Genomic DNA, 16,039 nt, shown 5'->3' with positions numbered 1-16,039 from the left:
CCACTTTTTCGTGATATTTACCTCATCAAAACAAATGTAGTTGCACATGCAAGTGAAGAGCTTACCATCTACTTGTGGTGCACTTCAGTACCTGACAATGGACAAACTACCACTTCCACTTGTCTCTATCTCTTGTCTTCTCTAAACAAGATACCGTACACAGTTTCCCTTTACTCATACTTTCCCGGTGATTTTACTTGCTTTTGGCTCCTCAAACTTCCCTCACCTCTATGAGAGCTTCATATTCAGAAGCATGCTAAGTTCGTGAATGTCTTTATGATACAGTCATTGTAGCACCAAGCTCCTGAATGCCATTTCAGAATAGGCCAATGTTTCTGAATCTCGATTTCACTACAGTTCATAATTATAAGATCTGGACTTTAGAGGATCCTAGTACACAGTATGTTTAACCATTGTCTGTCATCTTTTCCCCACTTACCTACTGTAATCTAGTTAAGCCAATCAAATTATTCTATTTTTCTAACATTTAACACCTTACTACTATATTTATGTGTTACATTATGTCAAGTCTTAATTCTTGTATCCAGGTTGATATAACTTGTATTTAACTTGGTGTAACACAAGACCACTAACCTGCATGAGGACTGGCTGGACCATGAGACCCATCAGAGATGTGGAGAGTGAGAATGTTTTCACCATCCTGATTTGAGTTGAAAGGATCCCGTGGTAAATTTCCTTCCAAGTGCCAGGTCCAATATCAACTCTGGTGAAAATGAAGTCATTTAAAAGCCATGCTGCAACTGGACAGCAATATAACTTTTACATACATGCGTAACCGATTTTCCTGGATGGAAATTGTGTCGAGGTATAATACTCTTAGACCAGCGGTCGCCAACCTTTACGAGTTTACGGATCGCCAAATTCATAATTTTAAATGCTGCTGACCACTAAGACAAATCCTTTTGCTCCACTAAACAATATTAATAGTTATTAAAGTTAAACTATTTCATGCCATTATATTTAACAGTTAAAGAAAATACAAATAAAATTCTCTCGGACCACCGGCTGGCAACCTGTCTTAAGACTGTTATATTTACTAATCACTTCCTTATATCCATACCAATGCATAAATTTTATATATTACTACTTTATACTAAATATGAAAACAGGTCACGTACTCTGTCTCGGTGTTGGAAATCGCTGTCTCCTTTTCTTTGGTGCCAAACTTTCGTATCAAACCAACCTTTGTGCATCCTCCCATCCATGTAGTGGTTTCTGTTACAAAATGGTACATTTCTATTATAAAGATCCATTATGTATAACACAATAGAGCAAGATTATTAGATACTGTATAGTCCAGGTACCCATAAAGTATAATAAAACACACTTCAATTCAATTGCAGTGATTGTATTTGACAACCAAACCACAATTCTGAAGACAGTGAGGCACAGACAGTCACAGTGAGAGGGTGTGTTAGCTAGAGCTGCAATTTTACAAATATTATCATTGCAATAATGGGAGGTGTGGTCAAGGAACTGATGAACCTAGTTGGAGCTCTGAGAGCAGAGATGGATTCCCTACAGGAGGTACGACAGCTGAAACATCAAGAAGAAACAGAGGAGAACAATATTAAAAAGACCTTGTTGTGGAAAGTCGTAAAGGACAGAGGTCTTAAGAAGACCTTGACAAGGCCGCCTACAGATGCCCTAAGAACTTCAAAATCCTTTGTCATGTTGGAACACGAGTGCTGCGAGAGCCTGCAGTTCACTTGAAAGAGAAATCAACGAAGTGCAGGCCCCTCAAAGTGCTCAGAACGTAAACTAGGCACCTAAGCAAACTTTGGTTGTGGGAGATTCCCACAACCACAATCCCTGTGTAAATACCAGGTGAGGTATTTACACATGTTTTGTGCTAGAGATAGGGGGAACAGGTTAAGGGCTTGCTATCCGGGAGCAGGAATTGGTGATATTATAAACAACATGAATGATATTATGGCTGAAATGGGAACATTCCTTTTATTTGTATTAGCGCAGGCGGAAATCATGTTGGTCGAGTTACGAGTGAGGAACTGGTTCAGAGGTATAAAACAGCCATAGAATTAGGAGCAAGGGAGAAATCCCAATCATATGTGGCATTTTTCCAAGTAAGGGAGCTGAAAATGAATGGTTGTCGAGGGCATTTGGTAATTGCCGGCTGGAAAGATATTGCAAATCAAATGCAATGTCTTTCATAGATAACTGCGAACACTTCTATGGAAGAAATGAAATGAAGGCGCGTGATGGGGTTGTTGCTGTTGCAAACTTGGAGGCGTTTCAACTGTTAGTACATAGTGGTATGGGAATTAAATTAATATGGAGGAAGGCGGTAATAAAAGTATGTGTTTGGGGGAGAGAGAGATTGGCCTCAAAATAACAATACACTTAGTGTAATATACCCTAACAGTAGAAGTCTAAGAAACAAATTAAATGCTCCTGAATGTACAGAAAAAATTGATATTATTGGACTTACCGAAACGGGGATGAATGTAGAAAATAGAGAACTATTAGCTGATTATCAGACAAATGAATTTAAACTATTTCACACAGATATATTAGACAAGGAGGGGGAGTAGCCATATATGTTAGGGACAATTTGAAATGTAGTCTCAAAGAGGGAATCAAAACTGAGCCCCACACAAACTATTTGGATAGAATTAAGCAAATAATCTTATAATAGGTAGTTATATATAGGCCACCAAATTTAGACAGAATGGAAGCAAAGCATCTATGGGATGAAATATCTAGAGAATCTAGGTCTAAAATTATTTGTGTCATGGGTGACTTGAATTTTAGTGGAATAAACTGGATTAACGAAGCAGAAGATTTTATAGAATTAATTGACAATTGCTTTCTTACGCAACACATTAAGGAACCAACGCGGGAAAATAATATTTTAGATTTTGTGTTAACTAACAGGGAAACACCGATTAATGACATCGAAATTGGGAGTGTACTAGGGAACAGTGATCACAAAGAAATCAGATTTAGCATACAATGGAATAGAAAAGCAGAAAAATTCTGTTAAAAGTTCCAGATTTATGAAACGCTAATTTTAATATCCTAAGAAATTGTTTGAGTCAAATAGATTGGAAAGTCTTGGAGCAAGACATGAACTCAGCGATGTGTGATGTAAAGGGGGATTTCGATTTGGATTCAAAATATAGCTTATTTACAAATAGTCTAAGCAAAGCACAGAAAAGTAGTATACCTTACAAATTGAAAAGATCAAATACAAATGAACCAAAATGGATAACATACGATCTGAAAAACCTTATAGGTAGAAAGAGAGCTTGGTACAAAAGGATTAAGAATGGGGAAGTCAGTTTAGAGCAAGAATTCCCACAACTGGTTAGAAATGTTAAAAAAAAAGAGAGATAAAGAGAGCAAAAAGAAACTATGAAGTTCGTATAGCAGGCCAAGCAATGGCAATTCCTAAAGGGTTTTTTCAGTTATATCGAACAAAGGTTAGGGAAAGGATAGGTCCATTAAAAACCGAGACAAGTCAGATAACGAATAATGACGTAGAGACGAGTAGTATTGTTAATAAATATTTTGTACTTACTAAAGAAGAACTTAACTATGCCTTCAGCCATGCAAGTCTATGTGGGTGGGGACAAGAACAGGTTGACTAGTCTAACAGTTACCAGGGATAATATTATTAAACAAATAGTAAAACTCAAACCAAACAAATCCCTAGTCTTTGCCACGGAGCCATTGTATACTATATTTAATACATCATTACAGTCACGCAGAGTGCCAGAGTCGTAGAAGGTTGCAAATGTGGTACCAATTTTTAAGAAAGGTGATAGATCACTTGCATCAAACTATCTACCAATTAGACTAACGTCTATTGTGGGAAAGTTACTTGAATCGATAATTGCAAATACCATTCGTCTTCATTTTGAAAAACATACATTAATAAACGAGTCACAACCAGGTTTTACAAATTTGCTATCTTTTTATTCCAGCATAGTTGAGACAGTTGATAGTAGTAAGATTTGTGATGTTGTGTAGCTTGACGTTAGCAAAGCTTTTGATACAGTGCCACATGAAAGCCTCATTAAAAAGATAAAAGCTCATGGTATTGGGGTGCTATATTAAGTTGGATTAGGGCATAGCTATACCAAAGGAAACAGTATAAATGAGGTTAAGTCAGAGTGGGAATATGTTGTAAGTGGAGTGCCTCAAGGCTCTGTCTTGGGACCTCTGTTGTTTATAATATATATAAATGATTTAGATTCAGGTTTGAGAAGCAACATATGCAAATTTGCCGATGATACAAAAATCAGTAGGGAAATTAACACACAAGACTCGCTATCACTACAAGTTGATCTAAATAGGGTTTTGAAGACCCTTTGAAATGGTCAAAAAGATTGGCAAATGCAGTTTAATGCTGATAAATGTAAAGTGCTGAGGTGAGGTAATGATGATAGACTTACAAGATACGAGCTAGAGGGTGTTGAATTTGATTGCGAAAGGGATCTGGGAGTTATGATTAGTATCATTTTAAAACAAAAGGATCAATGCATGAATGTTCGCAATAAAGCAAATAGGACACTGGGATTTATTAATCGAAGCGTTAGTAACATGACACCTGGTGTGGTTCTTCACCTATATCTTGCTCTGGTTAGGCCCCATTTGGATTATGCAGTTCAGTTTTGGTCACCGTACTATAGAATGGATATAAATTCAGTTGAACGTGTCCTGCGTAGGATGACAAAGTTAATTCCCCAAATTAGAAATCTTTCATATGAAGAAAGATTAACAAAGCTTAAACTGCATTCATTGGAAAGGCAAAGAGTTAGGGGTGACATGATAGTGGATTACTGGACATAACAAAGGGGATATTAATAGGGTATTCAAAGTATCAACTGTGCTGCTTTGAAATTTTGTTCCGAGTAGCCGATTCTAAACAAAACAAGGTATTCCATTAATATTTCTCATTTGTTTGCCCATATATGTTACTTATCCATAAAAAATACAGTATACAATTTTGAGTGTACACTATACAGTACTCATTACCCGTTAACCGCAGTACTATATAATAAATTAAAAAATTTTACGCCAATACTTTACCTTTACGATTCTTGTACAAAAATTGGCTCTGGTAGAACACGGTAAAACTGACGGCAATCTCAGTAGAGCCACACAGCTGTCTCGCTGCACAGCGCACAGAGTTCTGTATACTCCGGCCATTCTTAATTACCTGTGAATGTGATAATATTTATTGTCACCTATCAAAATAAAATAGAAACGAATAATGAATAAATGAATTTCAATGATTAAAACTATTTACAGATACAGTACTGTATATATAAAAAATAGGACAACAGTTTAGGTCATTTGCAGTTTGGTCGATATCTATGCTGTACAAAATGAGTACTATACAAGGTGGTGTATTGTACATGGGGATCAAATTAAAATCTTGTCAACTGACACCTCTGAAAACACACTGTACTAATAATGTACATATCAAAATACTGGTGTGAATGAAGCAACTTTGCACGGTTTGTCAGTGGCTGAGGTTTTAGCAATCACTAGTTGTACAACTGGGGGCCGGAAGACACTGCACATTAAATAATTCAGCCAAGAACCAGTCTATTAAAACTTAAAAATACCTTCCAAGCCCCTGCTTTAGGGATATAGACAGTCCGCTGTGGTATTAAATGCGATGCTTTAGTACCTCTCTCTCTTCATGTGCAAATACAGTACGTACAACATATGTCGAAATACATCAAGCAACACCATGATTAAGGGTGTTCCATTGTTTATTTAGGGGGAGGGGTCCACGACAACGTATGGGGGATAATGTCAAATCGTTAAAAAAAAAAAAACGTAAATTATACATTTCCCTTGATAATTATATGAATTGATACAATAACAAACGGCCCCTCTTTATGAAAACCCTGTATACAGTTTTGACAATGCTAGTTTTCCAAAGTGTTAAACCCATATACTGTATTATTAGGTTAGGATGCATTTGTTTCCCAGTTAAGTTTACTTAGTATACGCAAGACATTTGCCAGTGGATGTTAAGTAGGTTTTAACATCCAGTAGCAAATCATCTTCCAAAAAATATGACTTACATCCGAACACCGCCCTGATGATGGATTTGGTCGTTTCGGAAAAAAAACAAGACGCTTCAATGATTTTCGTTTTCTGTTTGGTAACCCTGTATGTATTATGACTGCACTGGGTTCAATAAAATTGAAAATCAATTTCAATTTCCAAAATTTGGAACATATGACAATCCGTTGGCGAATTGACTTGTGTACACAACGTGACGATTTATTTGAGGAGGATCCGAGCCGCATCGTACACAAGACGGAATATTCTAACCTAACTCGCCCCAAATTAATTTAACTCAACCCAGCCTAACTTGTATACTATATATATTAATATATATATATAGTATATATGACATATATATGAAATATATACTACAATAGACGAGTCTGACAATTGCAAAACGATGTTTCGTTAAACCATTTCCTGTACGTTTCGACCATACCCCATAGAGGATCCCCTTCACCATTATCAATGGCCTTTAAAGGGTTTGACGTGGAAGAAATGTCCCTGGAATAAAACAAATGGTGTAAACATAAGTTTGTTAACTATTAAACAAACTTTACCCCTCCCCCTTAGGTCTTCAAACTCGCCTAAAATTAGGTCTATTTCCCCCTTAGAAACGCCTGTCTTACCTCTATGTCACTATAAACACAAGCAAACATTCAGTTCATCTGTGCAGCAGTGAAATAGACAGAATGGGAGAGAGACAGAGACGGTGTTTACCTTCTGGCGGCGTGTGGACGGCAGACGACGAGACCCGGGGGAGGGGACAGAGGCTGTGGTGCCACATCTAACGTGAACACATTCTCATCCTATTTCCCTAATCCTTTCCCCCCCTCGCTACAAAAATACTTGCGCATATGTAACAAAATTTCTCCCAATTGACTTTTAACATTTAATACACAAAGCTACAGTACACGACAAATTCAGTGTCGTGTGCTAAAGGGTGAACTGGCACCCGTGCTCAAATCCGGATATGGCAGGTCGTTCTTCACTGACTTCAAGACGTCAAACTGAAAGATAAACAGTAGAGGGGCTTTGCTACTTTCTATATCATTTTATTTAAATAAAAAATGTACGGATAAATACAAAGATAATGTCAAATAAAATCACAGCGGTCCAATTAAGATCTTTTACAAAACCTGTCAGTTGCCGTTTAACTATATTAAAGGAACGCCCATTATTCAATATTAATGAAATATACAATGTTGTAACAACAAAATTATGATTCTTGTCACTTTTTTTATTTAACAAACAAATATTAGACATAAAAGTCACGGTTATTTGTTAATTAAGCACTGCAATGTCTTTAATATGGCTCGCGTTTTCTCAGACAACTTCCCGTTTTCTTTTAATCTTTTCCTGCTGGTTGAGGATTGTTAGTGGTGGAGTGACCCCTTGTTAGCCACTCAGAAGAGGCCGGCCATTAACACGCCTCGGACGCGAGCCGGTCAACCTGACCAAATGTAAACTCTATTATAATACAATACCTATTAATTCGCATATTTTGCGTCTCTCTAATCAATGTAAACAAATATTGAAATTCCTTTAGATGATTATATTTCAAATGCATGGAGCAACTATAGGAAATACTCATGCTATATTCATTTGAATCCTAGGTTTGTCGAAATAACCATTAAAAGAAGGCACCAAGCCGGAAATAAATATATAGGTAGCAGTAACAAATGTGAATATCATTCAAAATTATGTACTACCAGAAATCCTGACTAAATGTCCAAGATTTGCTTAGGTGGCGCATGCATATAACTATATTAATATAGTCAACCACCACCCTGCACTTAATTGCAGTGAGGAGCATAGTTAGCAACTTAAAGTATATGCATAACTGCCTTACCGCAGATGTAATTGTTCAGCTTACAATACTCAACTATTAATATATTCATTAAACTAATGAAGATGGCCACTTTTAAAAGTCTTTACGAGTACTAGAAAACAGTTATAATAATCCTTACAGTATATACACGAGTCATAGGCCAAATCCAAAACGAGGCTTCCGGGTATAACAACCTCCCCCCCCCCCCCCCCCCCCCAGGATTGGGTCGTTAACCCTGTACCCTCCAACCCAACAAGCTGGCGCGCCTGACCCCAAACAGCCAGACTACTCCTGGCCGCTGTTCAAGCACCACACCACTTCTTAAGGCTCCCAAAGGGTTGGTAAGTAGTTGTTCTCACACTTGTCTTAGATAGTTAATGGAGTATAGACGTCTGTGGTGCGCTGCCACTTGCATTAGTTTAGCCAAGCATAGAGACCTTGTCTTCAGCACATTTGTATATAGATAGATTATATATGATTCACTCTATACTAGATAGTTATATACATATTAACGTAATGAACATAATACCAATTTTACTTGTTCATTTTTATCTCTTGACAAGCCGAATAAGGTTCAGTATTAGTTTAAAAACCTAGAGGGGTAATACAGCAAATGCGGGATATATTTGGCTTAGGAATATTTAAGCAATTTTCAGCTCTTATAGTCGAGGGAAAAAGTTCAAAATTCTATCCAGATGTCTTAACGTAAACATATACAAAGTTAAAAGCAGGAAATCAAGGCAGCAGAAATATAGATTTAATTAATCAAACTGGCATAGGAGGCGCGGTTAAAACCACATGAAATAGAGAAATAATATTTGCCAATTTCCATAATTAAATAGGCCTAAGAGGGGGGGGGGGAGGTAGCATAATCTAGATAACTGAACCCTTCCAATGAATACTGAGAGAATCGGCTCGCGGACCAGATTTACTGAGAACTAGCAAATAACTATGAAGAGTAGATATCGGTACTATATAGGTAAGGTTCAATTACATTAGATAACGTAAATACGATGTAATATTGACTAATATGGAATTAAAGTAATCGTTATACCAGGAAATAGTTTTCTAGTAGAAATTAAAATCTTTCTTGTTTATATAATACACAAGTTACCATGAATAATTTCTAGGACAAAGGGTAGGTTATTAGTTACAGTAATAATCATAACTAACTTCAGGTGGTGGGAGAGTTAATGTACTATATTGAATACAGCCTTAACAGTGCTACTTCAGCAATTTTAATAGAATCGGTATAAATATATAAAAATCGTTAGGTTCATTTGATAAACAATATTGCTAGGTTTTTGTTTAAAGATACATTCAGAGACTTAAGACAATTAAAGAAAGTAGATACCAAACTTTGACCGTAATTTTCAGTAATGCATAATACAATATTGATTTTTAGATTATCAACGTTACATCATTCTCAAATTAATGTCATGTTAAGCTTAACTTCAACCCGTCAACAGAAACCATATTAGGCACAATATGCTTGTCTGTATTAACTTAATCACGATCATTTAAGACTTATTTTGCACTAAGCAAACGAATTAGTTCAAACATTTAACTACATGTTTTTCACTACTCAAATTATTTAAGGTACAACACCGTTTTGAATCAAAGGTTTCAACTAATATTCGTCTTTCTTTGCAGGTGGCGACGTACAACACAACTGGACTATAATGGACATCACTGACAACGGCAATGAAACTGAACTTCTATGCAATTAACGCAACGTGCAGCAACACGGCCAATAACTACAACTTTGGCGGCAAGCTTAAGATCTGAGCAGACTTCTGGAGTGCACGCGACACATCTGTGTCAATGGCAACACAACCATCATGGCATCGGATAACTGACTTCCTACGTCAACTTAGACTGCAACTTCCGCCTTTGTCACTACTTCAACAGACTTCTGAACGATAAAGGAAGATCGTGACGCAACTATACACATTTTGTTCCAAGGCAATTGTTATTACTAGATATTATATAATAAAACATTATATTTCCAAACGAATCTTGTCTAACCTTATAAGCCAAATGTTTTGAAATTGAAAATTACGACATTGAACCCATACGAAACTTTAGGCTGATAACTGTTTTCATGCTATGGACAATTTAATTGCACTATAGTGAAAGCTTAGTTATCATCACTGATGCGTAAGGTAAATCAAATTTATCAAACTGCTACAATTGTGTAAAACCAACTTTTTTTTTTGACATTCAAGCATTTTAATATTTTAAAACTGAACGAGCTACGCCAATTATTACAACATTTACGAACTCGACTGATTTATAACACGATTGTTTTCAATGGCGATAAACCGAACACGCAATCATAAGTTACCAACAAACTTTCGCATTTATTATGATCAAACTAATAATGCAATGATACCAACTTGCGCATTATTCCATATGTAAAGAAGACAATCTGCAGTTACTGACACACGGTATTCAAACTTTTACAAAGCTAGCAATCTGAACGATTTTTGTCAGATTTAATGAGATTTTTACAACTAGACGAGGCTGATTTAGACAATTTAACGCAGATTGCAAATCTACATGATGATTTAGTGTTCATAAGATCAAAATCATCAGGAACTGCGGCTGTTACACAAATACGACGAACACCTACTCTGATTAAACGGAACAAGCAAACGACATCGCTATATGTGGTTACAAACCAGGATTCTAGCACTGCCTAACTTATTTTTAACGCGATGGACAATCTTACTGAAGCCAACATATGGGCCTATTTATCCTTTGCACTAAACTGCCAGCTTAGAGTCCGCCCTCTCAAAGGTATTATTTCTCATTTAACTAGTTAAAATATATAATTTACGAGGTCCAAACTTAAGTTGCCTAATAACCATTCTGACGTTCGAATTCTTTCTTTACTCTAGTCTTAAGGTTCTGGATGGAACTTTATATCTTGTGATCTGTCCTCTTCAAAGTGTGTCAGGTCAGGTTCCTCTAACTCATGTGCCTTGAAAGAGCGCTCGTTTACGTCTCTTAAACGATGTCCCACGTGGCTCTGAATATGGCTTTCACTTCAGTGCCATTTTCTTCCATCATAGTATATTCATTTCTAGGTCTCTAAGATCCCCTCTATTCATAGTTCTCGGTTTTTATGGACTTCTGATCTTCCTTGGATCACTTAACGAGTCCGAGGTTTACTGTGCTTCTGTCTTCCTCTTCAGTGTGATGAACATCTACACATTTCTGAGAAAACATTTCATTTCTTCTTTCTACCTTTTAGTTCAAGACTTCATGTAAGCCCCATGTATGTAACGTTTCTTGATCAAACTTTTAGCTCCATGATATGGCACAGGTCGCTAGCTGCAAGGAAGTATCTCGTACTCTATTTTTTTCATATCTGCCACATCTTGGGTAAACACTAGGTCTAATACTGCTGGTGGGTCATCTTCCCTTACTCTTGTTGATTTCGTAATGTGTTGCTTCAAGAAGCGTTTGTCTTCTAGCTTTCCCGTGACGGATTCCTACTTATCCAATCTCTTTCTCTGCGACTAGAATCTTACCCCTCGTTCTCATCATGGCTCTTTAGGACTATTTGCCCATCTCTCTACTTTTACCACGCCTATTCCATGCATCTCTTGTTGACACATAGGCTATGAGGGGTTGGATGATCTGGGGTAGCCTCTTGCCTGTTCGCTCTCAGCCCCGTAATGTCCCTTTCATTTTTATCATCGCTCCATATATCTCATGTTGGCTGAACACCAGTGTTGGGATCACTGTCCAGGACCTTATAGACTACGCAAGTCCAGTTGTGCTTGCAGGGTCGAGCATTAGTAGTTCATTGCACTGACTCGCAATTTCATTTAATTTTAAAACTGTGTTTAGCATTGACGTTGATAACGTCATCTAGACCGTTCCGCTCATTTACAACTCTTGGACTGAAACTAGGTCTTTCTGACGTCTGGCTTTTAAATTATCTCCTGTTCCTTGTTCTAAACATTGCTTCTATATCTACTTTATCGAACCCCTCAGTATAATGTACCTCGCTGTCATATTCCTTCTTTCCTGCAGTATAGTGAGGTACAGTTTCCTTAGCTCAGGAACGATCCCCGTTACATGTTTTTTAACATTTTTCGTGGCCTGTTTTCTCTGGATAAGTGATACTTATTATCTATACTGTGGCAGTGTACTCAAGAATGGGTCTGGGAATACTCTATAGTGCTCTTGGAAGAGATTTTTGTCCAAGTTCCTGAAGGATAACCTGACGTTATCAGTATGGCATAGGCTTCCTTCATTAGTCGCATGATAAGCCTCTCTGGTGTAGCATCTTGAGTTATATCCACTCCTAAGTCTCCTTTTTTTCGCAAGTGGGAAGTTGCATTCCCTTCATTTTCTACTGTATTTAAGCCTTTTTTGCTCAAAGTCCTGTCCTCATAATTTGCATTAGTCAGGGTTAAAATCTAGTAGCCATTTCTCAAACTATTTCTGGACTTTGTCTACTTCATCTTACAATGTATTGTAATCTTTATTTCTCATTACTTTAGTATCAACAAACATTGATAAAAAATGAGTTTACTTCCTCTTTATATCCTTTACGTACATTAGCAACAGGATGAGTTCTTATACCGATCCTTGGGTGACAACTTATTACCTCTCTCCATTCTCATAGCTATGACTTTTTGCAGTCTTTCTGAAAGGTACTCCTTCAACCACTTAAGGTCTCTTCATAATACACCAGCTTGCTTCTCGAATCTGTATAGAAGTTGCTTGTGAGGGAATGTCAAAAGCTTTCTGGCAATCCACGAAAATATATTCTGCGCAACCTCCTCTCCTGTTTGATTCTTCTCATTATGTCATATAACTCGAAATTGGTCTCGCAGGCTTTTCCGTTGGTGCTTGAAAACAGAACATGCATTCGACGAACCTTCTTTCAACATCCTTAATATCTTAGAGATTACTTGCTAATGATACCCGACGGTTCTTCTGTGGCTCTCGTCATCCTTTCTTCTATATAGGCACTTCATTAGCTCCTTTCCAATGACGAGCTGAAATCTATAGCAAGGGCTCCTCAGAAAGCCTGCATCTTCCACTTTTAGGATGAAACGTTTGATTATGTCTGGCCCTATGGCTTTCATCACATCGAGCTCCTCTATTTGTTCATTTACGTCACTAAAAAAATCCTACTTTAGTGTGTCATTTCGGCCAAAATATATCTACAAATCAAATGCAAATAGTTCCAAAGGCACAAACCCCTAGGAAAGGCCCCTCCGCTTTCCCTCTTCCTAATCCACTAACCAATCAACATCACTCCACTTTCATGTGAACTAAAAAAAAGTTCACATGAACTTGGGGTAATAGATGATAGGTTTGTGGATTATACCTCAACCTAGACGTTTATGCCTTTGGGGGGAGCGCACTCCCCTTGGCATATGCATTAATAATACATAATGCATATGCCAGTCTACATTTGCATCATCCTAATCTAAGACGATTCTCCTATCTCTCGCTCGAAATATGTTTTACCCATTCTCTATATTAAGTCTACTTCAACCCATCTCTTACGTCACTTAATCTTTCCCACTCATCTCAAAATAAAATGAATGCAAATAGTTCCAAAGGCACAAACCCCTAGGAAAGGCCCCTCCGCTTTCCCTCTTCCTAATCCACTAACCAATCAACATCACTCCACTTTCATGTGAACTAAAAAAAAGTTCACATGAACTTGGGGTAATAGATGATAGGTTTGTGGATTATACCTCAACCTAGACGTTTATGCCTTTGGGGGGAGCGCACTCCCCTTGGCATATGCATTAATAATACATAATGCATATGCCAGTCTACATTTGCATCATCCTAATCTAAGACGATTCTCCTATCTCTCGCTCGAAATATGTTTTACCCATTCTCTATATTAAGTCTACTTCAACCCATCTCTTACGTCACTTAATCTTTCCCACTCATCTCAAAATAAAATGAATGCAAATAGTTCCAAAGGCACAAACCCCTAGGAAAGGCCCCTCCGCTTTCCCTCTTCCTAATCCACTAACCAATCAACATCACTCCACTTTCATGTGAACTAAAAAAAAGTTCACATGAACTTGGGGTAATAGATGATAGGTTTGTGGATTATACCTCAACCTAGACGTTTATGCCTTTGGGGGGAGCGCACTCCCCTTGGCATATGCATTAATAATACATAATGCATATGCCAGTCTACATTTGCTTCATCCTAATCTTAAGATGGTTCTGATATCTCAATATACGATGTAACCCGCCCTTTACAATTAGCTCCACCACCCTTCCTAACTCACTAAGTCTTCCCCACCTATTTTTTATGAGCCCTAGATGAGGATTGTCTGCCCGCCAATCCTGTAATGTTTGCCTCTGATCACCCAGCATTAATTGGGGATATCGGTATAAACCGATTGACGAGTCGTATTCCAGTGTACAACTAGTAAAGTAAGGCTTACTATGAGCTACTGGGAAGGGAAAGCTCTCAGCCTGCTAACATGAGTCTGAAGTTGTCTACTCCTGTCTGCCTAGTTCTCTTCCCATGAACAATTGTTTACTTATCTCTTTACCTTACAGCTTGAGCTGTAAGCTTCAGTCGTCAGCTCCAGCACTTGCCACGCACCTGAAAGTAAAAAAAACATTTTTTCATTGGCGTTTAATACAAAAAGTTTATTTCAATTACAATCGAGTAGCAAAATAAAATTGTGTTCGAAAGATTGGACCCAATCACTGGAAAGGGTGAAATTGTAATGGAGATTAATTACTGACTATCAATAGTAGAAAACAGCCTATACTGATAAAAGAGTGTAATAGATTAATAACAGTAGCCTATTTGCCTTCGACTCACTAGGCTATGATGTACCGCACTGTACAACATACAGGTGTACACATTAAACTACAACGTAGGACAGAAAAGATGGTTTTTCACCCATAAGATTACAAATTCGTGGAACTCCAAAACCACTTAAGCTGTAAATGCCTAATTATTATTTTAGTTTATAATCCAGATACAAAAAATCCTCACAAATTAGGGGAAAAGGGAGAGGGGGGGACATTTTGACAAGTCACTGGAGATGGTGGCCCGTAGGTAAATTTATCATACGAGCCCTCTCTTAATCTGAATCATGCTCAATATACTAACTTCCTCTTAACTAATTATACATTAGTGTATAAGTGACCTACACACTGGTCTGCCCCCCCCCCAATACACTAAATCTGCTGCCCAAATTTATCGTTTTATATACATTTCCCACTTATTTAAATAAATCAAAATGTTTATCATTTAGTGTGGGGTTTAAGGCTGCCCTTAGACAAGGGTATTTAAAGGCCACTACACTGACCCCAAATGACCATGTGGCAACTATAACTGCCAGTTGAACAACACCTATGGCAATTTTGGCCTCAATACATAAAATATCAAATATATAGTTCACGCGGGAACAAGACTTCTATTTCAATTTACTAATCAATAATGGCTGTCACATCGATTTCTTGTACTCACAATTAATCGATGTACTCCTTGGTAGTTGTTATTGATGGCCGTCAACGATCCTTCCCTCTCGGCTCCTCGGCGTCAAATGACCCTTTTGTTTAATTTTATGCAACCGGACACTCGACTCTCTCTTCCTTCACCATAACGCCAAACTCTTGAACTATAACACCACAGTTAAGCTTCTGACCACCAGAGTAGCTCAAATCGATATTACGCCGTCCATATATATATATATATATATATATATATATATATATATATATATATATATATATATATATATATATATATATAATGGTTGCAAATACGGGCTATTCATGCCCGTGCCACCTTTTGGGTGGCTTAATCTTTATCGCAACAATTATGTACGTTCATGTTATATAATGTGTATGCAGACAGTTTCAGGAATTTTTATGAGGAGCGGATTTTGTGTAGATATATGCGTTTGGTTTTTATTACGAAATTATCCGGCAGACAATCTTAGTTTCAGCAAGTCACAATAACATGCCTGAGTTTACATGAGAGCCACTAGCACTAGTAGCCTCTACAGGGACAGAATTCCGGCGGATTGTCGAAGGTCCCCCTATTTGACTTGATCTTTCCCAGCTGTACTTTAACTAACAGTTTTGGCGGGTAGGCGGTTCCATGGGGTTAAT

The 16,039-nt window shown here is 37.5% G+C and overlaps 1 protein-coding gene and 1 long non-coding RNA gene across 6 annotated transcripts in view; one reads left to right on the top strand and one right to left on the bottom strand.

The window, feature by feature from the left end:
• The window catches only part of LOC138357568 (semaphorin-2A-like), a 23,314-nt gene extending 7,823 nt beyond the window's left edge, over positions 1-15,491 (bottom strand). Inside the window, exons 1-6 of one of the 4 annotated variants that reach the window (XM_069314477.1) lie at positions 15,393-15,491; positions 14,461-14,513; positions 6,793-7,082; positions 5,077-5,206; positions 1,140-1,236; positions 595-724 (exon numbers count right to left, since the gene is read on the bottom strand). The gene's annotated coding sequence lies outside the window, so the exon portion shown is untranslated. Of the gene's footprint in view, positions 1-594; positions 725-1,139; positions 1,237-5,076; positions 5,207-6,511; positions 6,532-6,701; positions 7,083-14,460; positions 14,514-15,392 lie in introns of those variants that run through there. The other 3 variants (XM_069314476.1, XM_069314478.1, XM_069314479.1) reach the window with 3 other exon arrangements.
• LOC123764479 (uncharacterized) lies at positions 7,097-9,916 on the top strand. Of its 2 annotated transcripts, XR_006773574.2 has the most exons (3): positions 7,464-7,535; positions 8,123-8,244; positions 9,557-9,916. It is a non-coding gene; the product is annotated as an uncharacterized lncRNA (long non-coding RNA). The 2 variants fall into 2 exon arrangements; XR_006773573.2 differs by having other exon boundaries at positions 7,097-8,244.
• Positions 15,492-16,039: the final 548 nt, after the last annotated feature.

Source organism: Procambarus clarkii, chromosome 79 (genome assembly GCF_040958095.1).
Source record: "Procambarus clarkii isolate CNS0578487 chromosome 79, FALCON_Pclarkii_2.0, whole genome shotgun sequence".
NCBI lineage: Eukaryota > Metazoa > Arthropoda > Malacostraca > Decapoda > Cambaridae > Procambarus > Procambarus clarkii.
The sequence above is the reverse complement of the archived record's forward strand: the minus strand, read 5'-3'. Positions and strand labels throughout refer to the sequence as shown.